This window comes from Mytilus galloprovincialis, chromosome 4 (genome assembly GCF_965363235.1).
Source record: "Mytilus galloprovincialis chromosome 4, xbMytGall1.hap1.1, whole genome shotgun sequence".
Classification (NCBI taxonomy): Eukaryota; Metazoa; Mollusca; class Bivalvia; order Mytilida; family Mytilidae; genus Mytilus; species Mytilus galloprovincialis.
Genome location: NC_134841.1, coordinates 46639659 through 46661388, shown reverse-complemented (window position 1 = coordinate 46661388; position 21730 = coordinate 46639659). Strand labels below are relative to the sequence as shown.

The 21730-nt window shown below is 32.0% G+C and overlaps 1 protein-coding gene and 1 long non-coding RNA gene across 2 annotated transcripts in view; one reads left to right on the top strand and one right to left on the bottom strand.

Annotated features, from left to right (window-relative positions):
- Window positions 1-21730, top strand: part of LOC143072279 (vacuolar protein sorting-associated protein 33B-like) — a 164169-nt gene that overhangs the window by 96806 nt on the left and 45633 nt on the right. The window lies entirely within an intron of this gene.
- Window positions 336-21600, bottom strand: LOC143072275 (uncharacterized). The gene is made up of 4 exons (XR_012977099.1): window positions 21479-21600; window positions 11558-11696; window positions 6716-6765; window positions 336-479 (listed from the first exon to the last, which is right to left on the bottom strand). It is a non-coding gene; the product is annotated as an uncharacterized LOC143072275 (long non-coding RNA).

Below are 21730 nucleotides of genomic sequence, written 5' to 3'. Positions count from 1 at the left end.
AGGCTTTCCATGCAATTTTTCGTATAATTTATATTTCCAAGGGGAATAGCTCCTTCAATAATAATTATTTGGAACTGAATATGACTCCCCTATAAAAAGAATTCTAAACACTAACTTTCCTAGGAGCTACATTCAGTTAAAGGGTAATCAAGTATAAAGGTATATTAAAACTGCTTCTGCATCTTCTAGTTGTTACAGATACACATGTTAGAAAATGGTTAAAAAAAGATATGCATTTGTCACTTTACTAGGAGAATCCAATGTTGTCAAAGAACACCAAGCATGAGAAGGAGAATTGACATAAAGTATTTTTTAAAGAACATAATATAACATGATTTATTGTACATAACTCTTTAATACTAATTGAATATAACTATAACACAAATCGAAGTGCAGTACAAATAATCTCCTCTGTTCTGTAGACATTCTTGCCTCTCATTCTTTCTTAATTGTGTGGCAGGCACTAAATCTTGTTTAACCTAAAACATAACAATATGGTTCAGTTGAATAAATAATTATTCCAAAACAATACAAAATTTAAAAGTCCCAAACAGTTGTCATTTGTTTTCCATCTAAGGACAAATAGGAGTGTTTCATCATTGCAATGGCAGAATCCCAAGACAGTATCAAAATGTAAAACTTATAGAAATACAATTCATTTGTGCGACCAATCATTTAAAGTTCAAATCATTTTTTTCTTTGGTAATTACTTTTCTTTGCTTTACAACTGTGATGATTAAAATATAAAGTGTGGTGATAGACAAACATAGAATGGTGAGAGACAAACATAGTGTGGTGATAGACAAACGTAGTGTGGTGATAGACAAAGATAGTGTGGTGATAGACAAAGATAGTGTGGTGATAGACAAACATAGTGTGGTGATAGACAAAGATAGTGTGGTGATAGACAAAGGTAGTGTGGTGATAGACAATAGTTTGGTGATAGACAAACATAGTGTGGTGATAGACAAACATAGTGTGGTGATAGACAAACATAGTGTGGTGATAGACAAACATAGTGTGGTGATAGACAATAGTGTGGTGATAAACAATAGTGTGGTGATAGACAAACATAATATGGTGATAGATATACACAGTGTGTTGATTTATTATGTGTGGCGGTCGATATATTAAAATTTACTGTTACAAAATGATAGAAATTATTTTAAATTAAGGAATGTATCTCCCTCATGCAAAGCTCTGGTTCCTTTCACGGATTTGGCTATACTTTTTGGACCTTTTGGATTATAGCTCTTCATCTTTTATATAAGCTTTGGATTTCAAATATTTTGGCCACGAGCATCACTGAAGAGACATGTATTGTCGAAATGCGCATCTGGTGCAAGAAAATTGGTACCGTTAATTTTATTACTACCACTGGGTCGATGCCTCTGCTGGTGGACTATTAGTCCCCGAGGGTATCACCACCCCAGTTAGCCAGTACTTCGGTACTGGCATGAAAATACGGATTTTTTTTGTGTTATTAAAATTTACTGTTACAAAATGATAGAAATTATTATAAATTAAGGAATGTATCTCCCTCATGCAAAGCTCTGGTTCCTTTCACGGATTTGGCTATACTTTTTGGACCTTTTGGATTATAGCTCTTCATCTTTTATATAAGCTTTGGATTTCAAATATTTTGGCCACGAGCATCACTGAAGAGACATGTATTGTCGAAATGCGCATCTGGTGCAAGAAAATTGGTACCGTTAATTTTATTAAATGTTGGAAGGAAAATTGTGAGGAACTGATCGATATCGATTTACCACCATTGAATGACAAATTTCCTCATACCCCCAATGAATATATTGTTAATTTTGCAAAAGAATTGCCAAATATTTAAATTTTCTTAAAAAATGTATGTGAATCAATATTTAATGTAGTAAAAAGACAATTACATGATCACTTAGATACAGGTGTTTACAGATCATCTCCAGAAAAAGGTTTACTTTATCGATCCTCTCACAGCAAATTAACAAATATACCGGCTAAATTTGTTTTTGGTGACTTGGATTTTTCAATGAAAAAGAAGCCAAATGCTAGTCTTTTTCGTGTATCTATTATCACAGTAACTATGTTCAAAAGAAATTACACTGCACTGGCTTAAAAAAAGTCAGACTTTTCAAGGAAACTACTATAAACTGAGGCTCGAAAAAAAGCAAAATTGATAAAGTTAAAATAAAAGGCATATTAAAAGACTTTGATGGAAGAAAGAAAGAAAATACTAGAAGAAACTAAATGTAAAAGAAATGAAAGTTTTGGAATAGAAAAAATCAGAACTGAATAAAATAGAGAAAAGTGTTAAAGGAATGGATGGAATTGTGAAATCCAAAAAAGACATTGACAGTTTATTAAAGAATGCAAAGTCTGTTAAATTGAAAAAAAAAGAGAAACTGAGATTTCAATTGTTATATTGTTAACAGTTTTAAAATATAGAGATTCCAAATAGTGACTTTGCATACTGTACTATTATGCATATTTTAGGGGCCAGCTGAAGGACACCTACGGGTGCGGGAATTCTCGCTACATTGAAGACCCATTGGTTGCCTTCGGCTGTTGTTTGCTCTATGGTCGGGTGGTTGTCGCTTTGACATATTCACCATTTCCTTTCTCAATTTTAAAAACACTGTTATTAAAATGGAAAACAAGTTAGATGTGCCAAAAATATTAAATGAATGTACATGGGTTGGCATTTCATATGAGGATGACTGGTATCCTGGCGAAATTATTAAAGTAATTGATGAAAATAATATAACTGTAAAATTGATGGATAGAGCGAAGAAAGGTGGATTTACATTTGTATGGACAAGAACCGATGATATTTGTAATATCGATAAATATATTTATTATTTTTTCTCATTTTTATATTGTACCATGCCAGGATTAAGACCGTGGTTGATTTCTGATTTTGATGATATAACCAATGTCATAAAAAATGTATTGCAGATTATTACATTTGAGAATAAATAAAATGGGAAGATGTGTATAAATTTTCGGTAAAGATAATCTGCTTTATGTAAATCAAAATTTAAATTTACATTGAAGGCTTAATATTCATTATTGTTTACCTGTATGCTAATGATTTTGACACTGGATATACTAATACTTTTACATATCAATAATTAAAAGTAAATAGATGGGTAATTCTAACTTCCGTGGAATATACTTTAAGGAGCATGAATTAAATTAAACAAAAACAAAAACAACAGATGATTTGTGGTATTTAAAAGATTGCGGTGCTAACCTTCTTGTGACTGGATGCCAACTATTTTAACCTTTTCTGTATTTGCACATGTATGTTCGTGTACAGATGTTCATATTTCAATTGTATGTTTTACCATCTTGTTATCTATGATCTTCCCCATGGAAATTTATTTTAATATTCTGTTTTTTAATCTTATAATACATAAATTTATTATATGACATGTTGTGTGTATTTTGTTATTCTTTTTAGTAAAATTTTAGATTTCCAAATGAAAGTGCTGGCATTTATTTCAGGTTCATACATTTCAGGTTAAATGTCAATAAAAACTATATCAATTCAATTAATGTTTTTCCTCTAACATGTCTAAGAACTTGCATGGTCTCTCTGCCTTTAAAAAAATGTGAGACATTTTTGCAACAAAACATTCATTTGAAAGAATTCAATATATCTAAATAGTAAGAGATAATTGGTTGATACCGTTAAATTTATTACTATCACTGGGTCGATGCCTCTGCTGGTGGACTATTAGTCCCCGAGGGTATCATCAGCCCAGTAGCCAGTACTTCGGTACTGGCATGCATGAAAATACGGATTTGTTTGTGTTATTAAAATTTGCTGTTACAAAATGATAGAAATTATTATAAATTAAGGAATGTATCTCCCTCATGCAAAGCTCTGATTCCTTTCACGGATTTGGCTATACTTTGTGGACCTTTTGGATTATAGCTCTTCATCTTTTATATAAGCTTTGGATTTTAAATATTTAGGCCACGAGCATCACTGAAGAGACATGTATTGTCGAAATGCGCATCTGGTGCAAGAAAATTGATACCGTTAAATTTATTACTATCACTGGGTCGATGCCTCTGCTGGTGGACTATTAGTCCCCGAGGGTATCACCAGCCCAGTAGCCAGTACTTCGGTACTGGCATGAAAATACGGATTTTTTTGTGTTATTAAAATTTGCTGTTACAAAATGATAGAAATTATTATAAATTAAGGAATGTATCTCCCTCATGCAAAGCTCTGATTCCTTTCACGGATTTGGCTATACTTTGTGGACCTTTTGGATTATAGCTCTTCATCTTTTATATAAGCTTTGGATTTTAAATATTTAGGCCACGAGCATCACTGAAGAGACATGTATTGTCGAAATGCGCATCTGGTGCAAGAAAATTGATACCGTTAAATTTATTACTATCACTGGGTCGATGCCTCTGCTGGTGGACTATTAGTCCCCGAGGGTATCACCAGCCCAGTAGCCAGTACTTCGGTACTGGCATGAAAATACGGATTTTTTTGTGTTATTAAAATTTGCTGTTACAAAATGATAGAAATTATTATAAATTAAGGAATGTATCTCCCTCATGCAAAGCTCTGATTCCTTTCACGGATTTGGCTATACTTTGTGGACCTTTTGGATTATAGCTCTTCATCTTTTATATAAGCTTTGGATTTTAAATATTTAGGCCACGAGCATCACTGAAGAGACATGTATTGTCGAAATGCGCATCTGGTGCAAGAAAATTGATACCGTTAAATTTATTACTATCACTGGGTCGATGCCTCTGCTGGTGGACTATTAGTCCCCGAGGGTATCACCAGCCCAGTAGCCAGTACTTCGGTACTGGCATGAAAATACGGATTTTTTTGTGTTATTAAAATTTGCTGTTACAAAATGATAGAAATTATTATAAATTAAGGAATGTATCTCCCTCATGCAAAGCTCTGATTCCTTTCACGGATTTGGCTATACTTTGTGGACCTTTTGGATTATAGCTCTTCATCTTTTATATAAGCTTTGGATTTTAAATATTTAGGCCACGAGCATCACTGAAGAGACATGTATTGTCGAAATGCGCATCTGGTGCAAGAAAATTGATACCGTTAAATTTATTACTATCACTGGGTCGATGCCTCTGCTGGTGGACTATTAGTCCCCGAGGGTATCACCAGCCCAGTAGCCAGTACTTCGGTACTGGCATGAAAATACGGATTTTTTTGTGTTATTAAAATTTGCTGTTACAAAATGATAGAAATTATTATAAATTAAGGAATGTATCTCCCTCATGCAAAGCTCTGATTCCTTTCACGGATTTGGCTATACTTTGTGGACCTTTTGGATTATAGCTCTTCATCTTTTATATAAGCTTTGGATTTTAAATATTTAGGCCACGAGCATCACTGAAGAGACATGTATTGTCGAAATGCGCATCTGGTGCAAGAAAATTGATACCGTTAAATTTATTACTATCACTGGGTCGATGCCTCTGCTGGTGGACTATTAGTCCCCGAGGGTATCACCAGCCCAGTAGCCAGTACTTCGGTACTGGCATGAAAATACGGATTTTTTTGTGTTATTAAAATTTGCTGTTACAAAATGATAGAAATTATTATAAATTAAGGAATGTATCTCCCTCATGCAAAGCTCTGATTCCTTTCACGGATTTGGCTATACTTTGTGGACCTTTTGGATTATAGCTCTTCATCTTTTATATAAGCTTTGGATTTTAAATATTTAGGCCACGAGCATCACTGAAGAGACATGTATTGTCGAAATGCGCATCTGGTGCAAGAAAATTGATACCGTTAAATTTATTACTATCACTGGGTCGATGCCTCTGCTGGTGGACTATTAGTCCCCGAGGGTATCACCAGCCCAGTAGCCAGTACTTCGGTACTGGCATGAAAATACGGATTTTTTTGTGTTATTAAAATTTGCTGTTACAAAATGATAGAAATTATTATAAATTAAGGAATGTATCTCCCTCATGCAAAGCTCTGATTCCTTTCACGGATTTGGCTATACTTTGTGGACCTTTTGGATTATAGCTCTTCATCTTTTATATAAGCTTTGGATTTTAAATATTTAGGCCACGAGCATCACTGAAGAGACATGTATTGTCGAAATGCGCATCTGGTGCAAGAAAATTGATACCGTTAAATTTATTATATGTGCCCATAATTATATTATGTGTGGCAGTAGATACATAATATGTGGTGGTATATACATTATGTGTGTGCCAGCAGATGTATACTGTAGACAATGCTTCAAGTGCAATAACACTGAAACAATATATTTATAAGGTTTACTCATTTTGAATGTTACAATCATTGACCCCCAGTTAGTATATCATATTTGCTGCTTTTACTGAAAAGATGCCTGACATGATATTTACATAAAATATTGCATGACATTTTGGAGCGGTTATACCTTAAAAAACATTTCTTTTAAATTATTTCATTTCAACCAGGATTGTTTAAGTGCTTATTAACTCTTTACATACATATGTATAATACTTTGCTAATTAACTCTTTACATACATATGTATAATACTTTGCTAATTAACTCTTTACATACATATGTATAATACTTTGCTAATTAACTCTTTACATACATATGTATAATACTTTGCTAATTAACTCTTTACATACGTATGTATAATACTTTGCTAATTAACTCTTTACATACATATGTATATTACTTTAAATTTCAATGAAGATTACCTTTTCCTTTTCTTCTATTTTCTATCTATCAAAAATCTTGTTTCACTTTTCTGAAGAAAAAAAATAATAACAATGATAGATGTCACATTGAGTCATTTTAAGTTTAAAATCTAAATTAACATAAACAGATTTCTGTACAGAAACATGGATTATTATCATACTCATATCCACTTTCAAGTTGGAAGTTGAGAGATATACCCAGTGGTGTGAAAGACATAATGTATATATTGAGGTGAAAATATTAACAGTGAGCTGATAGATATTTTGAGTGAGGTGATACATATAAAATGAGCAATTGATTTACAAAGTGAGGTAATTGGTATTTTCAGTAAGGTGATATGATATATTGTGTGGATATATACATAGAGAATTTTGGGTAAATATAGAGAGAATGGGGATATATATAGAGAGTATGTGGTGATTGATATATGTAGTGAGGTGATTGATAAATAAAGTAAGGTGATAGGTGTTTATGTTGTGAAGATAAACATAGAGACTTCTGGGTTAGATATAGAGAGTGTGTGGTCATTGATAATTTTTGCGAGGTGAAAGTATATAAAGTACGGTGAAAGGTGTTTATAAAGTGGTCATAAACATATGGACTGTGGGGATAGATATGGAGATTATGGGCATATTATACATATATAGAGAGTTTGATGTGATTGATATATTTAGTGAGGTGATTGATAAAAACAGGAAACTGATAGGTGTTTATGATGTGGCCATAAACATAGAGACTAGTGGGATAGATATTGAGAGTATGGGGATGGATATAGAGAGTGTGTGGTGATTGATATATAAAGTGAGGTGATGGATAAATAAAGTAAGTTGATATGTGTTTATAATGTGGTCATAAACACAGAGACTGTAGGGATAGATATCGAAAGTATGGGGATAGATATAGAGAGTATGTGGTGATTGTTATATAAAGTGAGGTGATGGATAAATAAAGTAAGGTGATAGGTGTTTATAATGTGGTCATAAACATAGAGACTGTGGGGATAGATATCGAAAGTATGGGGATAGATATAGAGAGTATGTGGTGATTGATATATAAAGTGAGGTGATGGATAAATAAAGTAAGGTGATTGGTGTTTATAATGTGGTCATAAACATAGAGACTGTGGGGATACATAACAAGAGTATGGGGATATATATAGAAAGTGTGTGGTGATTGATATATAAAGTGAGGTGATGGATAAATAAAGTAAGGTGATAGGTGTATATAATTCGGTCATAAATATAGAAACTGTGGGGATAGATATCGAAAGTATGGGAATATATATAGAGAGTGTGTTGATTGATATATATAAAGTGAGGTGATTGATAAATAAAGTGAGGTGATGGGTGTTTATTATGTGAAGATATACAGAGAGAATTTTAGGATAGATATAGAGAGTGTGTGTGTGGTGATTGATATATAAAGTGAGGTGATTGATAAATAAAGTAAGGTGATAGTTGTTTATTGTGTGGAGATATATACAGAGAGACTTTTGAGGCAGATATTGGGAGTTGGGGATATATAACAAACAAATGGAAGTTTTTAGCGACCTTGACTGGCTATACAGCCCTTGCACGGTTGGTGGGGATATATATATAGAGTGTGGTGATTGATACATAAAGTGAGGTGATTGATAAATAAAGTAAGGTAATCTAAGGTGTTTATTATGTGGAGATATACAGAGAGACTTTTGGGGTAGATATAGAGAGTATGGGGATATATATAGAGAGTATGGGGATATATATAGAGAGTGTGGTGATTGATATATAAAGTGAGGTGATTGATAAATAAAGTAAAAGGGAAGCTTTTGTATTATCCTGAGATATACATAGAGATTATTATGATATATACATAATGACTGTTGGCATCAGAATGGAGAGTGTAGTGATAGATAATCATAGTATGGGGATAGCTATTGAGACTGTAGTGATAGATAATCATAGTATGGGGATAGCTATTGAGACTGTAGTGATAGATGGTCATAGTATGGGGATAGCTATTGAGACTGTAGTGATAGATAATCATAGTATGGGGGTAGCTATTGAGACTGTAGTGATAGATGGTCATAGTCTGGGGATAGCTATTGAGACTGTAGTGATAGATAATCATGGTATGGAGATAGCTATTGAGACTGTAGTGATATATAATCATAGTATGGAAATAGCTATTGAGACTGTAGTGATAGATAATCATGGTATGGAAATAGCTATTGAGACTGTACAGTCATTCCCAAAAAATGGGTACAATTCGAATGTAGACACTGTTAAAAAATAAATTTCAACTGAGCAGAGAGATAGTGTTGTTTTCTTCTGTGTCTATATCTAGTCTGTCATTTTTAAAATTTTTACTTACACCATTTTAGTTGTTTTCTAGTTTTAGCATTTTTTGTAAGACAAGGTAAGTATGAACGTATCGGAGGTTAGCGTTGTATAAAGTCATCTTAAAAATTGCATTAGAGAAAAACACAAGATTTAAATCCAGGCTCATGTGAAATGGGTTACATTTACCACCATAGCAAACTGATTTATACGTATTATTCTGTATATATTGAAAGCAAATACCAATTTTAAGGTCTGAATTAATATAGTGTATAAAAAATAATTCAAATAAGTAGTTTTCACAACTTATTTAGTAATAAATTTAAACTAATGAAATGTTATTCTGTATAATATTTTAGTTTCATAATACAGCTTTCCAGGAAAAACCCTATTATTTATGTTTTGAATCACTTGTATGTATTTTTTATGCTTGTATTAATCCACACCCCCATCTTTGTTACGGAGGTTGATATCAAACCAGTATCTGAATGCTGATACATAGTAACACTTAACTCTTTAATGCTAGCTTTTCTAAACAATTTATTGACATTACAAACTAAAAAACTGTTTTCTATCAAGTTATATGTTTCTTTTAGTCAAATGGACTTGTTCTTGTCAAAATCTCCGTAACGATTCATGAACTTTCACTCAAAAATATGTTTTACCTAAACCGAATACTGTTCAACTTAATTTCATTAGCTCTATACAGATAATGTCATCTTCCAGCACACCATAATGTATGTATTATACTCAACTATGAAGTTTTGGAGTCAAAATAGTTTCATTTCGAAAATTTCTATCCTCCGTAACGACATTTAAAACCTCCATAACGGACAATTCCAGTTCTTACCAACAGCAAACATATAAATGAATATAAATATTGGAATTAAATGACAAACAAGACAACAGAATTAAACATTTTTCTTAGTAAATCGTTATCTAAAAAGAGTATTAAGTCCTGTTAGAGAAAAAAAACTTTTTTTCCTTAAATTTCTATCCTCCGTAACGTAAATCAATGATGTCGTCTATGATTGACATCACCTTTTGATTTTTATTAGTGATAATTGATGAACTGATTTGGTATCTATAACAATGTACAAGAATTTCAATTGGTATGATCGTGTTTACATGCATCTTTAGATTTTTTTTATTTGCATAACCTCCGTTACATTGATGAGTTCTAAATAATCTTGAAAATGTTTGCCATAAACCGCTGTTAAAGTTATGATTGTCGTCGTAATTACACAAGTTGTGTTGTACACTATTTCAAATCTAAGAAAATGGCTGATATAACGTTTATTAAACGTTATAATGTTGCTCACATAATAGGGAAAAAACAAGTTAACCTACCTTATTAAAACTACATTTTTTTTTTGAAAATCTGTATTTTGTTTGTCTGTTTTCTTTATAATAAATGATGTCTGCTACAGAAATGACTTTCGGCAGTGTCGGCAGCCGCTGATACTGATAAAAAAAGTCTGACAACTTAACTGTAAATAACTGCGTCACGGAGGTTATTTAAACGGAGGTTAGTTTTATTTACATTATACATGGAAATATGTAACAATATTGTTGAGTTGCTTTCTCAAAACTGATTATTGAGAAGCTTTATGGGTGCTTTCAATGAAACAATCATCATTTTGATTTGTTCTTGGTTAGTGCGTTCCAAAATACGCGTTACGTAGGTTGGATTCTTATATGCGACAATCGGAAAAAAGAGAAGGAGAAGATTTTTTTTGATTTTTCGTTTCATTGCAATAAAAGTTAAAGGCAGGATTTTAAAATTTGATGTATCAACTTTGCTTAAAGTCACTTTGGGCATGATTTCCAATCATATAAATATGTTTTGACTGTACCTAAAGAGACGTTACGGTAGGTTATACGTTTATCGGCGACATTGGTTTAATGGGTAAATCAAAGTGTATGTTATGACTTTTGATTCTAAAATATTTTTGTGGATAAAAATCAATATAGTGTCAAATAATAAAAGCAAATATAATCATGATTTAGATGAAATAAAGTATTTTAATTCACACCGATATTTGGAGTTTTTCTTGGCGACATTCGGAATTCGTGTGATTTCCGTATATTGAATAGAAAATCACACAAATATATTTACGATATACATCACAAAAGAATATAATTTTATTTTAGTATACATATTAATCACTTAGAACACGAAAAAGGTTATCTGTGACATATGTTAAGCTTGCATTTTGTGGTTATTTGCCGGCGACACTGAAATTTTGTAATTGTACCCATTTTTTGGGAATGACTGTGTAGTGATATATAATCATAGTATGGGGATAGCTATTGAGACTGTAGTGATATATAATCATAGTATGGGGGTAGCTATTGAGACTGTTGGGATAAATGATCATAGTATGGGGGTAGCTATTGAGACTGTTGGGATATATATGGAGAGTGTGGTGATGAATGCAGCGACTGTAGCAATGGAGGAATATATTAAACACCACACTGTATATATCTTTTTTTGAGTATCATTTTATAAAAATACTTTACCATCACTATTGCTGAGTGCTGCTTGTTTGTAAATCATTTAACTATTCTTGTTATTTCATTTAAAATTAGATGTACCCATGTCCTTTCTTCCATTTTCACCAATGACCTCTAAATCCTTGCAAAATGTTGTTTGGTATTTCTGTAAGAAGAACACAAATATAAATAATCAATTTGATAATTGCTACATGATTAGTATACAAGCTTATACAAACATATCTCAGTGGACATTGCATATCTGCATTTCTCCTTCCATTGTAAATTATACAATGACCAGTACATTTCTCTGACTTATAGAAGATACAACAAGTTATAGTATACAGTCTGGTGAAAAATAGATAAATAATGATGATAGATATAATCATTGTGTTACTATAAATATGATATGATGGTGATAAAAAGATATAGATAGGTGATAAGTGTGGACTTAGTTATAGTGGGATTATGTGTATATATACAGTGAGGTAAAGGATCCACAGAATAGTATAAAGATATATACAGTGTGATGATATATAAACAAAAGGATGATATATATATTTATATATATATGCTGTGTGGTGACATATATAGCAATGGTGTTGTGATTGATTTAAGCAGTGCATTTAGTTAAAAGATACATATGTGGAGGGGATACATATATAAAATATGGTGAAAAATTATCAACAGTGAGGTCAAGAAAATATTTTCAAGGATGTCATCTATAATACTAAAATTACGAGGTCCAATTTGTCAGCTGTCATCACGTAAAAACGATGAATCAAAGAATTCAACTTTATATATAAATAATATAGTACAAAGGTGTAGATTAAAAATTACACCACTCCAGGCCCTTTTGTTTTCCACGTAATTAATATTGCTAATAATTAAGAAGTTCCGGGTCGAGTCCGATACCGATACCAATAGTATATTCATCTGTTTAATTTTCTGCATTTGACAGGCGCACCACCAAACGGTGTATTCAGGATATGCTGTATACACGGGTCATAATCACAGGGTTGACAATACTAAATTGTCAAATTGTTACCTATTGCAGTAAGACTTTATAAGATAACAATACGAATACTAAAAATAAGGCGTATAGGTACAGTTTTCAATTTGTTAGCGGGCATGACGTAAAACAGCGAATCAAATAAATCAACTTTATTTATAACTAATATAGGACAATGCTGTTGATAAAACAAATACTCCATCCCAGGACTTTTCATTTTCCAAATAATTAATATTACCAATAATTGATTAGTTCCAGTTAGACAGGTTCAAACAGAAAGATTTGAAAGCAGAGAAAACTGTGATAGCTATATCTTATAATCGGCATGACTTTATCAGATGACAATACTAATACATAAATAAGTCTTGCGCATAGTTATATACTTTAATTCAGTCACGGACCCATGATATCACGGGTGTGTTCTAGTATATATATAAAATGAGGAAATAGATATATAAATTAAGGTGAAAGATATATAAAGTGAGATGATAGATATACAAATTGTGGTGACAGATACACAGTGTGGTGCTATATGTATAAAGTGAGGTGATAGAGATATAAAATGTAGTGGTAGATGTACAGTGTGGTGATAGATATATTAAATAAGGTGATATAAAATGAGGTGGTATATTAATAAAATGAGGTCTTACTTATATAGACTGAGATGATAGATATACAAAGTATGGTGACATATATACAGGGTGGTGATAGATATACAAAGTGTTGTGACATATGATCAGTTAGGTGATAGATGTATAAGGTGTTATGATAGATATATAAAGTGTGATGATAGATATATAAAGTGTGATGATAGATATATAAAGTGTGGTGATAGATACATAAAGTGTTGTGACATATGATGAGTTAGGTGATAGATGTATATAGTGTGGTGTGGTGATAGATATATACAGTGTGTTGATAGATATATAAAGTAAGGTGATTAATGATAGAGTGATACTAGATTATGCCACTGTCCCAGATTAGGGGAGGGTTGGGATCCCGCTCACATGTTTAACACCGCCACATTATATATGTATGTGCCTGTCCCAAGTTAGGAGCCTGTAATTCAGTGGTTGTTGTTTGTTTATGTGTTACATATTTGTTTTTCTTTTATTTTTTTCTAACATGAATAAGACCATTAGTTTTCTCGTTTAAATTGTCTTATCGGGGACTTTTATAGCTGACTATGGGGTATCGGGTTTGCTCATTGTTGAAGGACGTATGGTGACCTATAGTTGTTAATGTTTGTGTCATTTTGGTCTTTTTGTTGGTAGATGTCAGTTGTCTCATTGGCAATCATACCACATCTTCTTTTTTAAATATATAGTGTGTGATGATTGATGATACAGAGTGGTGATAGATATATACAGAGAGGTGAAAACTGATACAGAGTGATAATAGATATATACAATGTTGTGATTGATGATACAGAGTGGTGAAGGATGATACACAGTGGTGATACATATAAACAATATGGTGGCTGATGATACAGAGTGGTGAAAGATATATACACTATGACGATTGATGATACAGAGTGGTGATAGATACATACAGAGAGGTGATAGCTATATACAGTATGGTAATTGGTGATAACGAGTTGGGATAGATGTCTAGTGTGGTGATACTGATAGAGATAAACAATATGGTGACTGATGATACAGAGTGGTGAAAGATATATACACTATGACAATTGATGATACAGAGTGGTGATAGATATATACAGTAAGGTGATTAATTATACAGAGTGGTGATAGATATGTAGAGTGTGGTCATAGATATCTATTCCTCAATTTGGTGTCCTACAGATACAGTCCTACATATATCGCTAGGCTGTATTTATATACTATACAGATATCAGTCATGTGGTGTGCTTTAATATGTTCTGTTTGTTTTTCAAATATCTCTATATAGCAATAAGAATCCCACCCATTTTCTGAAAAGATACACACACAAACACCAGTCTTTTCTACGATGACAATAATAGTTTTCAAAATTGAAATGTGTATGATTGTGCAACATAATCAACCATACTGAAAAACAAATAGTTACAATGATAGGTGCCGAACTGAATCACTTTTAGTTTTCAGCAAACATACACAGATTGCTGTAAATATACATTAATCATTAGTATGCTTATATACATTTTCAAATTGGTATAAACATGGTTTTAACAGATACACATAGAGTTGTGATAGCCTTATACAGTAAGAGGATAAACCAAACATATTAAGTATGGGGATAGACAAAAATAAATTGAATTGAGGTGATATGTATATAGAAGTTGGTGATAGATAAATGAAGTTAAGATATCATGTTAGGTGATAAATATATAGACTGTGGTGATGGCTATATCATATGAGGTGATGGATATAAAAATTGAGGTGATAAATAAAAAAAGTGTGGTAATAGATAAAGAAAGTGAGGTAATATATAAAGAATGTGAGGTGATAAATAAAGAAAGTAGGGTTATAGATATGTAAAGTGTAGTAACAGATGTATAAAGAGAGGTGATTGATATATTATATGTGGTGATAGATAATAGAAAGTGTGGTGATAGATACATAAATTGAGGTCATAAGATATATGAAGTGTAGTTACAAATGTATAAAAAGTGGTATATTGGGTATGGTTATAGATATATGAGGTGATGTAAATTAATGTGTAGTGACAAATTATAAAAAAAGGTGACAGATTTATAAAGTGTGGTGACAGATATATATAAAATTAGGTGAAAGTTAGTTGATTGATATATGAAGGGTGGTGATATATATAATATATTGTGTAATCATACGTCTTTTGATTGAGTAAAGTCTGCCAATTGATATTTTATCGTATGTTTTTCTATGTTGTGATGTTATGCTATTGTTTCAGAAAAAGGGAGAAGGTTTGGATCCATTAAAACGTTTAATCCCGCTGCAAATGTTTGCACCTGTCCTAAGTCAGGAATCTGATGTACAGTAGTTGTCGTTTGTTTATGTAATATATACGTGTTTCTCGTTTTGTTTATATAGATTAGACCGTTGGTGTTCCGGTTTGAATGGTTTTACACTAGTAATTTTGGGGCCCTTTATAGCTTGTTGTTCGGTGTGAGCCAAGGCTCCGTGTTGAAGGCCGTACTTTAACCTATAATGGTTTACTTTTTAAATTGTTATTTGGATGGAGAGTTGTCTCATTGGCACTCACACCACATCTTCCTATATCTATATATATATAAAGTGTGGGGACAGATTTATAAAGTGTGGTGACAGATATATTGAGTGAGGTGATAGATGTATTTAGTTTGATGATAGATATATAAAGTATAGTGATAGATATATAAAATGAGTTGATAGATATATATATAGTGACCTGATGGATATATTAAGTGTGGTGATGGATATGTTAAGAGTAGTGACAGATATATAAAGTGTGGTGACAGATATAAAATGTGTAGTGACAGATGAATGGTGTAGTGATAAATGAAGAATGGGGTGATAGATGTATAAAGTTTAGTGAGAGATAAATATAAAGTGAGGTGATTGATATATAAAGTGAGGTGATAGATATATAAAGTGTGGTGAACGATTTATAAAGTGTGGTGACATATATATAAAGTGAGGTGATAGATATATAAGGTGTGGTGATGTATATATAAGGTGTGGTGACAGATATAAAAAGTGTGCTGAAATATTTATTAAGTGTGAAGACAGATATATAAAGTGTGGTGACATATATATAAAGTATGGTGACATATATATAAGGTGTGGTGATAGATATAAAAAGTGTGGTAATAGATAAATAAAGTGGGGTGACAGATAAATTAATTTGGGTGAAAGATACATAAAGTATGGTGACAGATATATAAGGTGTGGTGACAGATATATAAAGTGTGGTGACAGATAAATAAAGTGTGGTGTCAGATATATAAAGTCTGGTGACAGATATATAAGGTGTAGTGATAGATATCTAAAGTGAGGTGATAGATATATATATATATATATATATAGTAACGTGATAGATATATAGAGTGATTGATATATAAGGTGTGGTGACAGATATATAAAGTGTGGTGATAGATATATAAAGTCCGGTGACAGATATATAAGGTGTGGTAAAAGATATTTAAAATGTAGGGATAGATATATATAGTAACGTGATAGATATATAAAGTCTGGTGATGGATATATAAAGTCTGGTGATGAATATGTTAAGGGTGGTGACAGATATATAAAGTATGTGACAAATATATTAAGTATGGTGACAGATATATAAAGTATGGTGACAGATATATATAGTGAGGTGATTGATATATAAAGTGTGATGATGGATATATATAGTGAGGTTATTGATATATAAAGTGTGAAGATGGATATGTTTAGTGTATTGACAGAAATATGAAGTGTGGTGACAGATATATTAAGTATGGTGACAGATATATATAGTGAGGTGATGGATATATAAAGTGTAATGACAGATATATAAAGTATAGTGACAGATATATTTAATCTGGTGACAGATATATTTAATCTGGTGACAGATATATAAAGTATGGTGACAGATATATAGTGAAGTGGTAGATATATAAATTGTGGGGATAGATATAAAGTCTGGTGACAGAAATATAAAGAGAAGTGATAGATATATATATATTGCGGTGATGGATATATAAAGTGTGGTGATGGATATGTTAAGTGTAATGACAGATATATAAAGTATGGAGACAGATATATAAAGTATGGTGACAGATATATATAGTGAGGTGACATATATATAAAGTATGGTGACAGATATATATAGTGAGGTGATTGATATATAAAGTGATCAGGTGATAGATATATATAGTGAGTGAGTGAGGTGATTGATATATATAAAGTGTGATAATGGATATGTTAAGTGTTTTGACAGAAATATTAAGTCTGGTGACAGATATATAAAGTATGGTGACAGATATATATAGTGAGGTGATGGATAAATAAAGTGTTATGACAGATATATAAAGTATAGTGACAGATATATAAAATATGGTGACAGATATATATAAAGTATGGTGACAGATATATAGTGAGATGAAGGATATATAAAGTGTAATGACAGATATATAAAGTATAGTGACAGATAAATAAAGTATGGTGACAGATATATAAAGATGGTGACATATATATTAAGTATGGTGACATATATATAGTGAGGTGTTAAATATATTAAGTGTAGGGATAGATATATAAAGTGTAATGACAGATATATAAAGTATAGTGACAGATATATAAAGTCAGGTGACAGATATATAAAGTGTGGTGACAGAGTCTGGTGATTGATATATAAAGTGTAATGACAGATATATAAAGTATAGTGACAGATATATAAAATATGGTGACAGATATATAAAGTGTGTTGAATGATATATAAAGTGTAATGACAGATATATAAAGTAAAGTGACAGATATATAAAGTGAGGTGATAGATATATATAGTGAGGAGATTGATATATAAAGTGTGGTGATGGATATATCTAGGGCCAAAAATAAAATATTGTTTGTTTCCCCTCACACGACCGACCCGGTAAAATAACCGCTACCCGATAAATTTTATTGACCATTCTTGTCCACTATTTTTTTTTTTTTTCTATGTTGGTTATTTGTGATATCTTTCCGATGCTGTAGTCAACGAGCGTTGTGTTTTTGTGATACCTTTTCGATGCTGTAGCCAACGAGCGTTTTAAATCAAGGTATTTTTGCATTGAAGCGTCAAAATGCTTTGACACACAATTTGTTTGTGTGCAAGGGTGATCTTTTTTAAAAATAAAAAAAAAACTGAAGCATCTTTCAACCCGCTGATTGCATCTATATTTGCTTTGTGTCTAACCTCTGTTCCTGTTTAAAGGATAAAATCTTAAAGACTTTGAGTAAAAGTGGCCCGACTCGTGCTTTAAAATCTATCTACTTTGTCTTTGAACAGGTTGGGCACAAGTCAGGAAATGTGGGACACATGTATTTCCTGCTTTCAGGGAACGTCCCTGTTTTCTGGTGTTAAACAAACCCAGTTTAAATGGGGTTTCCTGTTTTAATTTATGGCATGGAAATTACAAAGGGGGACGTTATAACTGCATCAGTAGAATTCGTAAATACTTGTCAAGTATTTTAGGAAATACAAAACATGAATATAAAGTGAAGCCTTGTTTCTTCTAGAACTCGAAAAAAAAAACATAAAAATCTTTGTTTAGGAATGAATTGACCAAGCTGCATGATCCAGGTGTAACTGAACATAACTGAATTATGTTCACTTCTATTGAAAATTTTTATTCATAGAATTTTAATTCCCAAGTGATTAACATACCTGTATCTTTTTGTCATCTCATAATTGATGATCAAGGTATGAATTGGTGAACAAAGGAATTGTTTTGTTGTGAGTTATGCATCAAATTAGACATAAAATAAGCTTGATTTTTTAACTTAAAAAACACTTGCTATCATTAAGCATTGTTATCACAAGTAGAATGTGCGCTTTTATAGATTTCATTACAGTAAATGAATAGGAAAAAAAGGAGTTCCCTGTATACTGTTTTTTTTAACACCAGAAAACTGGGGTGTACACTGAATTAGAATACAGGGAATATCCCACTTTTCTTGACTTGAGCCTTACCTGTTGAATTTTGTACAAATTCAATATAGAAAACCATATCAAGGAATAAAATAAAATAATTTGCCTACCTACCTACCCATACCCTAACAACCTCAGTCGGGAGAGGGGAAACAAAGATATTTTTAATGTTGGCCTAGTGAGGTTATTGATATTTAAAGTGTGGTGATGGATATGTTATGTGTATTGACAGAAATATAAAGTCTGGTGACAGATATATTAAGTATGGGAACAGATATACAAAGTGTAATAACAGATATATAAAGTTTAGTGACAGATATATAAAGTGAGGTGATAGATATATATAGTGAGGTGATGGATATATAAAGTGTGATAATGGATATGTTAAGTGTAATGACAGATATATATAGTGAGGTGACAGATATATAAAGTGTGGTGACATATATATAAATTATGGTGACAGATATATATAGTGAGGTGATTGATATATAAAGTGATCAGGTGATAGATATATATAGTGAGGTGATTGATATATAAAGTGTGGTGATGGATATGTTAAGTGTGGTGACAGATATATAAAGGCTTGTGACAGACATATAAAGTGTGGTGACGGATCTATATATAATGAGGTGATTGTAGATATATAAAGTGTGGTGATGGATATGTTAAGTATAATGACAGAAATATAAAGTCTGGTGACAGATATATAAAGTATGGTGACATATATATAGTGAGGTGATAAATATATAAGGTGTGGGGATAGATATATAAAGTGTAGTGATAGATATATAAAGTGTAAAGACTGATATATAAAGTATAGTGACAGATATATAAAGTCTGGTGACAGATATATAAAGTGTGGTGACAGAGTCTGGTGATTGATATATACAGTGTAATGACAGAAATATAAAGTATAGTGACAGATATATAAAGTATGGTGACAGATATACAAAGTGTGTTGAATGATATATAAAGTGTAAAGTGTAATGACAGATATATAAAGTATAGTGACAGATATATATAGTGAGGTGATGGATATATAAAGTGTAATGACATATATATAAAGTATTGTGACAGATATTTAAAGTATGGTGACAGATATATAAAGTATGGTGACAAATATATAGTGGGTTGATGGATATGTAAAGTGTGGGGATAGATATATAGTCTGGTGACAGATATATAAAGAGTAGTGATAGAATGGTGATAGAGATATACAGTGTTGAACAAAGTGGTGATTAATACAGAATGGTGATGATTAAATAGTGTGTTGATAGATTAATAGAGTGGTGATAAATATACAGAGTGGTGTTATATATATTCAGTGTGGAGATTTTAATATATTGGTGATATAGAGTGTAGTGATAAATAAAGTGAGGTGATAGATATTTATATTGGTGATACATATAAAAACAGAAGGATGATAGATATATACACTGGTGATAGATGTTTGCAATGGTGATATATATATATATACAATTGGTAATATATGTTTACATTGGTGATAAAAAATAAATATTTTTTTTATTATGAAGATTTTTTCAACTCGTTTTATGGCATTCCCGACCTGATGATTATTTTCATTTAATGTAGGTGTGTTTAGTTTTATCTTAGTTGTTCATTGGTCAATATTTGATTATGACGTCAAATTTTCAGGCTTTTGAAATTCCCATTGTGACGACATGAAGACAGAAAAACAGATTTCACCACCTAATCTCTTGCAATACCATATTTATCCACTCTTGACAGTGTCAAAATTAATTGATTTTGATATCACCTAAAGGAATGTGTACATTTTTATAGTCATGCACCCAAAACTACTGTTATAAACGTCATTTGCCAAATTTTTTTACGGTTATTTGTGATTTCCAGATTTCCCAGGGATTACAAGTATCACCCTCATACATGACCAGGGGTAGGAGGGGTCCTGATCCCTTAAACATGAAATCCCGATTTTTAAATAAATTTAAATTCTGACATCCAGAAATTCAAAAATAGAATTCCTGTATCTCATTATAGATCCCAAAATCCTGAGCCTAAAAACACCAGATCCTGGAGTCCCGATAAAGGTCCTCTCCCCCCATATACATGCATGATCCATATCCATCTTTTTAAAACTTCCTGGACGCCGCAAGAAATCATTTGGTCACCTCCTATGAACACTGACATGATAATTACACATGAAAAGTATTTATTGTCGGACTCTTTTGAACCAGATCACATTTTGTAGTTTGAAAAGGAAAAGGGGGGGGGGGGGGGGGGGGGGGGGGGGTGAAGCCTCCTTTCCTAGTTAAAATGTTATTTTGCATTTTGAGTTGATCATGTATGTTTTCATTGTTACAATGCATTATTTTTCAAACCTTTCACATGTTTTTGTTATGTGTGCTCTTAAGGACTCGAAAGAGAGCCACTTCAGCAAATGAGCACGACGTGTATTTTCTTTCGCAGATAAGAGATAAATGTAAATAAAAGCGTACAAATCTATCTCCACATAGGAGATTTTTTTTCAAAAAGTGAAAGTAGAAATAACCGGATCCGCCCAATTCCGGCCGCGCATGCGCACAAATGCGAGGTTACAGTCCGGGTTACAATATCTATAACCTTGTATATTA